Source organism: Palaemon carinicauda, chromosome 1, assembly GCF_036898095.1.
Source record: "Palaemon carinicauda isolate YSFRI2023 chromosome 1, ASM3689809v2, whole genome shotgun sequence".
Classification (NCBI taxonomy): domain Eukaryota; kingdom Metazoa; phylum Arthropoda; class Malacostraca; order Decapoda; family Palaemonidae; genus Palaemon; species Palaemon carinicauda.
In genome coordinates this window covers 54510822-54520821 of record NC_090725.1, presented here as the reverse complement: position 1 = coordinate 54520821, position 10000 = coordinate 54510822, and the positions used below count along the sequence as shown (strand labels likewise).

Sequence of the window (10000 nt, the reverse complement as noted above, 5' to 3'; positions counted from 1 at the left end):
ATAACAACATAACATAACATAACGACCACGAAAAACAAGCAGAGGAAGCAAACAGAAAAGTAAAGTGAAGGATGCTGTCCTTCTTGGAAGGCTTGTAGCCATAATTTACATCCCACAAACCTCATAAAATTCCTGGACGTAGGAGAAGGTTCCATTAACGCCTGGCGGAGATGCAAAACCTGGAGTGATCCATCTTGTGTGAGAGAGAAAAGGTAGTCGCCATGGAACCCATTAGGGGGGCCAGAAGGGCCCATCCTCTCTCTCTCTCTCTCTCTCTCTCTCTCTCTCTCTCTCTCTCTCTCTCTCTCTCTCTCTCTCTCTCTCTCTCTCTCTCTCTCTCTCTCTCTCTCTCCAAAAAATATATATAATATAAGAAGAAATATGAAGGATAGTTTAACACAGACCAATGACCAAAGACATATTGGAGATCCTCTGTTTAAAAAAAAATGAATATAGGAAGAAATATAAAGAGTAGTTTAACACAGAGCAGAGTCATATTGGAGAAATTTTTATGAGAGAGAATGAAATACGCTTAGAAAAAAACCGTCATTTTAACCGGAAATTCTCCGTAAGATTATACTGTTCTCGACCGTATTTCAGTAAAATACAAGCGACCGTAATTTTACCTTACTTTGTTGTTATCTGTTACAGAATGGTGACCGTATTATCACTCTTTTACGTCAATATATCCGTTTTTAAAACGGTAAAAATCCTGGAATAAATGTTGCCAGACATTGACCCTTTTTTTTAATACAAAATTTTAACATTGTAAAGTTAGAAAGATAAGTATATTTCTATAATGAGATAAAGAGAAAAAAAAAGGACGGGTAAAGATAGCTTTGATTTACGGAGAGTGTCAAGAATAGCATGTAATATTATTATTATTAGTATTTGCTAAGCTACAACCCTAATTGGAAAAGCAGTATGCTATAAGCCCAGGGCCCCCAACAGGGAAAATAGCCCAGTGAGGAAAGGAAACAATGAAAAATAAAACATATAAGGAACAGTAACAACATTAAAATAAATATTTCTTATATAAACTATTAAAACTTTAACAAAACAAGAAGAGACATTAGATAGAATGGTGTGCCCGAGTGTACCCTCAAGCAAGAGAACGCTAACCCAAGACAGTGGAAGACCATGGTACAGAGGCTATGGCACTACCCAAGGCCGGAGAACAATGGTTTGATTTTGGAGTGTCCTTTTCCTAGAAGAGCTGCTTACCGTAGCTAAAGAGTCTCTTCTACCCTTATAAACAGGAAAGCGGCCGCTAAACAATTACAGTGCAGTAGTTAACCCCTTGAGTGAAGAAGAATTGTTTGGTAATCACAATGTTGTCAAGTGTATGAGGACAGAGGAGAATATGTAAAGAATATGCCAGACTATTCGGTGTATGTGTAGTCAAAAGGAAAGTGAACCGTAAACAGAGAGAAGGATCCAATGCAGTACTGTCTGGTCAGTTAAAGGACCCCTTAACTCTCTAGTGGCAGTATTAGCGAATGTGTCCACTTCGTTGTTTCTCTATCCATTATATCCATTTCATTTATATTTTTCCTTAAATACGTAGAGGGGATGAACGAATTCCCCTTAGAACGTCAACTGTTTCTATCGTTAAGGTTTTTAAAAAGTTTTAAAGGCCGGTCATTGTTACGATCTTAAAAACGTTACAGGTTCTTTCAATAAGTAAAATAAATATCAACAACAACTTATATTCTTCTTCTTTTTCTTCTTTTTCTTCTTTGTCCGCATCTTTTCCCACTTTGATGTGGGGTCGATGTTTCTGGCCAGCGTTCTCCATCTACCTCTGTCCCATACTTCATCACCGGTTAATCCCTTTGATCGAAGGTCATCCTTGATGCAGTCCATCCACCTTTGCTTTGGTCTCCGTCTCCTTCTCGTTCCCTATACCTCCATTTCCATCACTCTCCTCCCAATATACTGTTCATCTCTTCTCATGACATGACCATACCACCTCAGTCTACTTTCTTGCATCTTATCTGATAGTTTTCTAACTTCTGTGGTACCCCTAATTACCTCATTCCGTATCTTATCTCTTCTTGTCCCCTTAGAACGTCAACTGTTTCTATCATTGAGGTTTTTTTTTTTAAATTAAACACTGGTTATTGTTAGGATCTTAAAATCGTTACAGATTCTTTTCATAGGTAAAATTAATGTCAACAACAACCTACATTGAAACTTGGGAAATGAATATAAAAAAGAAACTCATGAAAAAACACAACACGTTTTATTCACAAACTTACAAAGAAAATTAATGTTACTTCTTCGGTTACTTAACTGACAAACCAAATCAATCAAAACATCAACAGAAAAGGGGAACAGTCAGTAAGGTAGAAATACTTAAGGAATAGTTTTCTGCAGCTGCTGAGACGATACTGGTGCGGAGATTTAAGGCTCGAGAACGTTGCAGAAGGGCGGCTGAAGTTCAGATGAAACTGGCACGATGACCGGATTCGAAGACGTCACAAAAGGGACATCAGAGGTTTTCTTCCAAGAATTTGATGATGGTGTTGAACTAAGGCAGGCTGTAGGCAGTGTTGGCTACTTCTCGTCACAAGCAGGGGGGCTGGCTGCTTTAATTTGTCTCTTCTCGCCCATAACAGGATCTTTTGGCGATAGGCTTTTGTTGTCTGAAGGGAAGGTTAAAATCTGGCTCTATCAGACTTCTGGTCTTCTCTATTTCTCATCTCGCTAGGACTTGGATCTTATCTGCTTCAGACATAGTTCCTCTCTAGTCTTATGTCCCGTCTTGGACAATGTTGTTGTTGTGGATTATAGCCAACAGTTCTTGTTGGCACGGGCTATTCCCTTGGTCGGCCCGTAGGTAACCTGTAGAAAAATACAAGGTTGGTACTTGGACAATCTATGTCTGTGTCTATGTCTGACGATTTATCAAGTATCCCTGCTTTCGCTATTTAGCGTTCAGACGGGATTTCCAAATCACTTATATTATAGTTAAAAATTTAAAAGTCTATGTAATATAAAGAGGGTTAATTGCATTTGTCTCAGTGTTATAGCTGAGTGAAAATGAATGGGTTTTCAATAGCTTTTTGAACTGAAAGATATTTTCAGCACACTTAACTGATGCCGGAAGTTGATTATACAATCTAGGAGCGCAGTGCTTAAAAGTTCTCGTACCAAGAGTGGTCGTTGCACGAGGCTCATCAAGTCTGAGATCATCACGGGAGAGGTGTGTATGAACACCAGGCTCTACTACGTATCTTTTCAGGCAACCTTTAAGATACAATGGCTCTCCCGTGTTAATAGCTTGATATGTTAAGACGCAAAGTTTAAAAATAATCCTTGCTTTGACTGATAACCAGTGTAATTTAATTAAGGTTGGAGTATTATGTTCTCGCGGGGATATACCAACAATTAGTCTAGCAGCTCTATTCAAAATCGTTTGAAGTTTCTTAAGACGATAATTAGGTAAATTGTAATACAACGAGTTACAATAGTCTACTCTACTAACTACCAAACTATTAATTAGCAGCTTAGTGGCATCTTCGTTAAGATATTTTCTAATGGATGCGATATTCCTCAGATGATAATTTGCGGTCGTAACCACATTGTTAATATGTTCATCAAATGTCAAAGAACCATCAACTACTACCCCGAGATCTCTGACTTTATCAGTTAACAAAATATTTTCCTTATTGATGGAGATACTATTAACGTTATCAAACCTTCTTAAGCTATATTTAGTGCCAATTTGAATACATTCAGTTTTATTTTCCTTTAGTTTCAGCTTTTTCTTTTGCATCCATTTCGAAACATCTGCCATAAGTCTATCAATAACAGCTTGATCTTCAATAATGTCATCCACTATTAAATAGAACTGGGTGTCATCAGCAAAAAATTTACATTGAACGCCATGTAATTTAAATATCCAAGACAACTCGATTGTATAAATACTAAAAAGAACCGGGCCAAGTACGCTTCCTTGTGGAACACCCGTGGTGAGCTTTCTACTCTCAGAATATCTATCTTTAACCTTCATCTTGAAAGATCTATTCGATAAATAGTTATTAAACCATTTAAGATCATCCCCATCGATCCCAATAGCAGTCATATCCTCTATTAACACTTCATGAACCACTGTGTCAAAAGCAGCGCTAAGATCTAGGATAATGAGCAAGCTACATCTACCGTCATCAGAGAAACAGAACAAATAATTTATTACGGCACAAAGAGCTGTTTCAGTAGAATGGAATTTCCGATAAGCCGACTGATCTTCAGGAATAGCTCCAATTACTTTCAAGTACTGACTGAGTTGATCTAAAACGGAAGTCTCGATCATTTTTGACAAAAAAGACAAGTTAGAAATTGGTCTGTAAGATTTCAATTCTTGATGATCAAGGGATCCTTCTTGAAGTTTATATACCCATGTATGGGCGTAGTTAATTACAGTGGGCAGTGGTCATCTCCATAGAAGGCGTTCTTTTTAACAATTCTGCATCTCTATTGGCTTCCTCAAAAACGCCCACTTCGATCACGATATGGAAGCTTCTAGAAGAAATTTCTGATGCAATCTGGACCACGTGTTAAGTCGTAACAAAAGGGTAGCACGTGTCCTTCCATGATGACATATATCCTAAACAATGATTTCCCTCAGGTTCAGTTTCTCAAAATATGCTGACTTGCTAATTAAGACGATGACATCTTGGTCAAACAGGGCAAGTCCCCTTATCGCGACACTCCTTTTAAAAGTACTGTATCTACCCATGACACGTTCCCCAAAAAGAAAATCTACTGATTTTACTTTTTTTTTTTAAAAGTCTGCAACGAAAAAACTCATCCATCCCTGAACTGAGGAACATCTGCATGAAACTCCAACTTAACATCAGGAAAACCTTCTTCTTTCGCATTCCATTCACTCAACACAAAGCTTCAGTTAAAAAGAAAAATTAATTCGCTCATAAAAAAAAAATTCTTATTCTGAAAAATCTCTGGAAAGGCTATGCTATAACATTCTTTCCTTTTATATGAATTATCTTCAGATTATAATCTTGTAGCTCTAAACTCCAACGCATGAGACGTTTATTCTTATTCTTAAATCTTTCCAAATAAACTAACGGATTGTGATCTGTATACACAGTTAAAACAGGACTACTACGTACATAAATCTCAAAGTGCTGCAAGGCTGAAACTAAACTAAACAATTCCTTTCCAATATTTGAATAATTTTGTTGAGCTTTATTCAGTTTTCTTGCATAATATGCCACTGGGTGCTTCGTCCCATTCAGTTCTTGCAACAAGACTCCTCCTATACCGATTTCAGTAGCATCGATTACAAAATTAAATTCCTTGCTAAAATCAGGTAACAAGCATTACGGCCTTTAATTTATTGAAAGCTTCTACACATTCTTCATCAAATACAAAACTTCGTCCCATCTTTAAAAGATTAGTTATGGGAGCACTTATTTCTGAAAAATTGGGTACAAATCTACGGAAATATGAAACCATCCCGAGAAATCGCATGGCCTGCTTTTTAGTTGTTGGTATTGGGAATTTGATGATAGCTTCTGTGTTCCCACTTTTAGGACAAATCTTACCGAGACCTACTTTATGCCCTAAATATGTGATATAGGTTTTCCCAAATTGGCATTTCTTTAAATGTAATACAAGGTTTGCTTTTTCAAGGGCTGTCAGGACTTTAGCTAAAATTCGTAAATGTTCTTCCCAAGTTTCTGAAAATATTACTAGATCATCTAAATACACAACACAGTTATCAATACCATTTAAAACTTTATTCATTAATCTTTGGAAAGTACTGGCTGCATTTCTTAACCCAAAAAGGCATTACCTTAGGTTCATAATTACCGAACGGTGTTATAAAAGTGGATATTTTCCTAGCTCGTCTGCTAAGAGGTACAAGCAAATGCAATAGCCCTGTCGTCTCCAGTCCTCCTCTGTCACCCCCAATATCTATAGATTCCAGAACTTCAGGTGTAGAAAAGTTTGGTAGACTTAGGAAGGAGGACAGCGGGCGGGAGGGGGTCGACGGACTCGGGGGAGGACGTCAGGAAGGGGCGGGAGGACGGCCGGGGGAAGTATGACTTGTTAGAGCTGTAAGGTATGTGATGGCAGGGGAAGCACAAAACATTATGTATGAACTTAAATGCCATATAATATCACACGATCCGATCCCAGTTTTATGATTATGAGGTTTCTAATTTATATTTGCTGTGTTATTTGCTATACCATTCTCGTAAACAACTTGTTGACAAAAGGGATCGATGATTAGTTTGGCATTTATTATGTCCTGAGTGAAAAAGGACAAACTTATAACAGAGTTTGTATTTTTCCTAACATACAAACCCGAATTCTTTACTATAGGAGATATTCTAGCGCAAGCTGGAAAATATGGCAGAAAAACCTTAACAAGGTCGTTAACGACCGAACAGGTAATTACCCACCTGACAGTGGTGGGGGACCGCCAGTCGGTAGCTGCTGTTTACCTTCAATCGGATTCTAGTTAGGACTATCGTAGGGGGCGGTGACGGAGGGAAGATTTGTGTAAAGAATTCGGTTTTGTATGTTAGGAAAAATACAAACTCTGTTATAAGTTTGTCATTTGTTCCTACACTAAATACAAGCCCTCATTGTTTACTATGGGAGACTTAGTCTTGAGGCCAGGGTGGCCAAGGAGTTCCCTATCTTTAGGGGAGATAGTCCTCAGACTAGACTCTTTTGAAGCAACAATCTTCCGTTATCTTCTTTCTTTGTATATCCCCAGAATCTCAGTACGACTGAAGGTTAGCAACTTCATGGAAACAAATATTTCAGGATGAAGTGGGTCAGGAACATTCGACTCGGACCCCTTCAAACTTAGGATTCCCCCGACCTTGCCAAGGGGAAACCTCGTGACCACGAGTATAACTTATACCCTGTGAGAGGAACCAGATGAGTATCGTACCTTATTTCCATTGGCGAGTCCAGCTGAAACTGGATACAGGCTAGGATCCCCAGATGTGGGGGAGAAGGAGACGAAGAAGATCGACGGATGTCCTTCTTAACACCTAGTGTAACCCAGAATCCTCAACCAATGGTTACTGTCCCCTGAAAGGGCGTAAGGTAGTAGCAGCATCTGTTGACCTGTCACAATAGGCCCTATAAAAGGGGTGTCTAGAGACCTATGTGTCACGTCGCTCAAATAGTGAGCAGTGAATGTAGATTGGCGTTTCCAGACCCCAACACTTAAGGCTTGGGAGACTGAGAAAAATCTCTTAAACGCCAGAGAGGCAGCCACTCCCCTAACTTGATGGGCTCTGGGTTGTGCTGCCTCTGGGTCTCCGTGAAAAGACCTCGCAATAACTTTCTTAACTCAGAAAGAGGTGGTGTTGCGAGAGATTCTCTTCTTTACCCTGTTGGAACAAGGAAGAGATGACGGAGACGTGGTCTGAAAAGTCTGGTGCGCCTCAGATGTTTCTTTGACGCCCTGACTGGGCATAGTAACGACTGGACTGTATCCCGAGTTACCTATTGAGAGTGGATATTCTCGAAATCTCCCATCAGTAGATGAAGGATTGTGAGTCTAGCCACCAAGCCCGGTACGAAGTTGCAAGACACTCGCCCCCCCATCTCTTAGAATGGGTGGCGTAAGAGACCATGTAGCTCACTGACCCTTTTAGCGGAGGACAGAGGTACGAGGAAGACGGTCTTAAGGTTCAGAGAGGGTCTGAGGCCCTTAAGGGCACATAGGGCAGACCCTTCAGCGAACGTAGGACACGTCTCAAGGAGATGGTCTAATCTCAAGGGTGGGGGGGGGGCAAGATCACTCCAACACCGAAACAACCAAGGTCAACCCCTTCTCCGTCTACAGATGAGGCTCAAGGCTGCGCAATAGCCCTTAATCGCCGAGACTGAGAGAAGCTTTCCTCACTGAGGAACAAAAGGAAGTCTGGGAACTACTGATCTTTCCTTTTGAGGATCCAAATGCTTCACATTGTCGCTGTTGTAGCGGTTAAGAAGTCCATGTCTTAGCCCCAGCAGTTAGGACTTCTTGTAGGGTCTGCCTAGTGTTTGGTTTGACAAGTCCTCGTGGCTCGCAAGGTAGCCGACTGTATCAGACCATGTACAGGCCAGAAGGGACATTGAAGTCGCTTCCCTTGCCGAGGCTTCTGTGACTGAGAAGAGCCCGGAAGAGTTGAGTGTCTCTTCGAGGATTAGCCTGGTGTGAGCCTCTCCGTGAAGGGATCTAAGATCAGAGGAGAAGGTTGACGTCTCTGAACTCGGAGAACAGACCAGGTTTAAAGGTTGCTCAAGAAAGGCAGAGGCGAGGGACAGTGACCTTGCACTAGCCGTTAGGACAATGTCCTAGAGACTGACCATATATGGTCAACGACCAAGCCTCCTCTCCAACTCCGCTAGGACCAGGGAAGGCCAGGCAATGGCTGCTGAAGACTCAGCAGATAGAACTATAGGCTCCCCCCAACCTTAGCTTACAAGGATGGTAAGGTTGTAGGCACTGAAGGCTCTAACGAGTCTGGGCGGGACTCGAACCCCAGACTGTCAATACATAGCCTGTCTAAGGCTGGAGAGACAACGGGTCGAGGAGACAGATGCAAATCGCCGAGGCATGAGATATAACACACAGTTCTTAGGGTCCTTAAATAGAAGGATTCTAAGTCCCTCGACGGCAGCACTCACGAGGAATCCTCAGGCTGCGATAATTCCTCGCGTGTTATTACAGGAAAAAGTGGAGACGCGAGTAGCAGACAAACCTTATATCTTACCCCTCGTATCTTCCTTATCGAAAGGGGAAGTATGGTAGAAGTCAGAGTGTCTGGATGTAATGGCGAAGACCGCTGACGAGAGTCGGAAGGCTCTGTCATAAGAGTAAACTCTTAATGACGATGATCGCGTTCATAGTGCTAATTGCGCACGTGCACGGACACTCTGTGCTAATTGTTAGCAGAGCCCGACTACTCGCATAACTGAAACTCGAAGGTTCCAAGTCGTGTGAACTCGAAAGTCCAACGCGACAGAGGCCTGAAAGACTCCTAAGGTCATGAGAACCCGTAGGATAAACATGACGAAAGTTTAAAGGCTCCCGATCACACCCGGCAAAAGGGTGATCGTCACGAGACCCCGAGGGGTCAACGTGAGGGGAACCAGTAGGATCAAAAAGACGTCTCCTACCAGCCCGAGGGGGAGAACGTCAGGGATGAAAATAACTCCTCCGCAGGGTAGATTTGTTCTCCCGAAGGAGAATGTCGCTTAATACAAGGCTCTCGCTCTGCCCCTGGAGGAGAACCAAAAGGCGTAAGAGGGAGGAGAGTAGATCAGTAAACTCCTACAAGTTTCTTCTCATGATTGGTAGGAAGGATCTCCCTAAGGAGATCGCCTAAAACAAGCTTTCTCCCTGCCCTATGGGGAAAAGCGTAGGCGTATTAACTTTTCTCTCTCAACGAGCGAAAAGTTTTCCCGAAGGAAGGATTGCCAAAGGCAAGATTTCTCCCCTCTCTATGGGGAAACGCGTAGGTTTAATAATTTCTCTCTCGTGAACGAGGGAGAAGTCCTCCCGAAGGAGGACATCGCCTAAGGCAAACTTCTCCGAGATCTATGGGAAAAGAGCATAGGCGTAATAATCTCTCTCTCGCGGACGAGAGAGAAGTTCTCCCCAAAATCTCATCCCCACAATCTCATCCCCAAAATCCCATCCCCATAATCTCATCCCCACAATCTCATCCCGAAAATCTCATCCCCAAAATCTCATCCCCAAAATACCATCCCCACAATCTCATCCCCAAAATCCCATCCCCACAATCTCATCCCCAAAATCTCATCCCTACAATCTCATCCCCAAAATCCCATCCCCACAATCTCATCCCCACAATCTCATCCCCAAAATCTCATCCCCACAATCTTATCCCCAAAATCCCATCCCCAAAATCTCTTCCCCAAAATACCATCCCCACAATCTCATCCCCAGAATCCCATCCCCACAATCTCATCCCCAAAATATCATCCCCACAAT

At 41.7% G+C, this 10000-nt stretch overlaps 1 protein-coding gene across 1 annotated transcript in view; it reads right to left on the bottom strand.

Moving 5' to 3' along the window:
- LOC137648322 (uncharacterized) overlaps positions 1–10000 on the bottom strand; it is a 37294-nt gene that overhangs the window by 25590 nt on the left and 1704 nt on the right. The window lies entirely within an intron of this gene.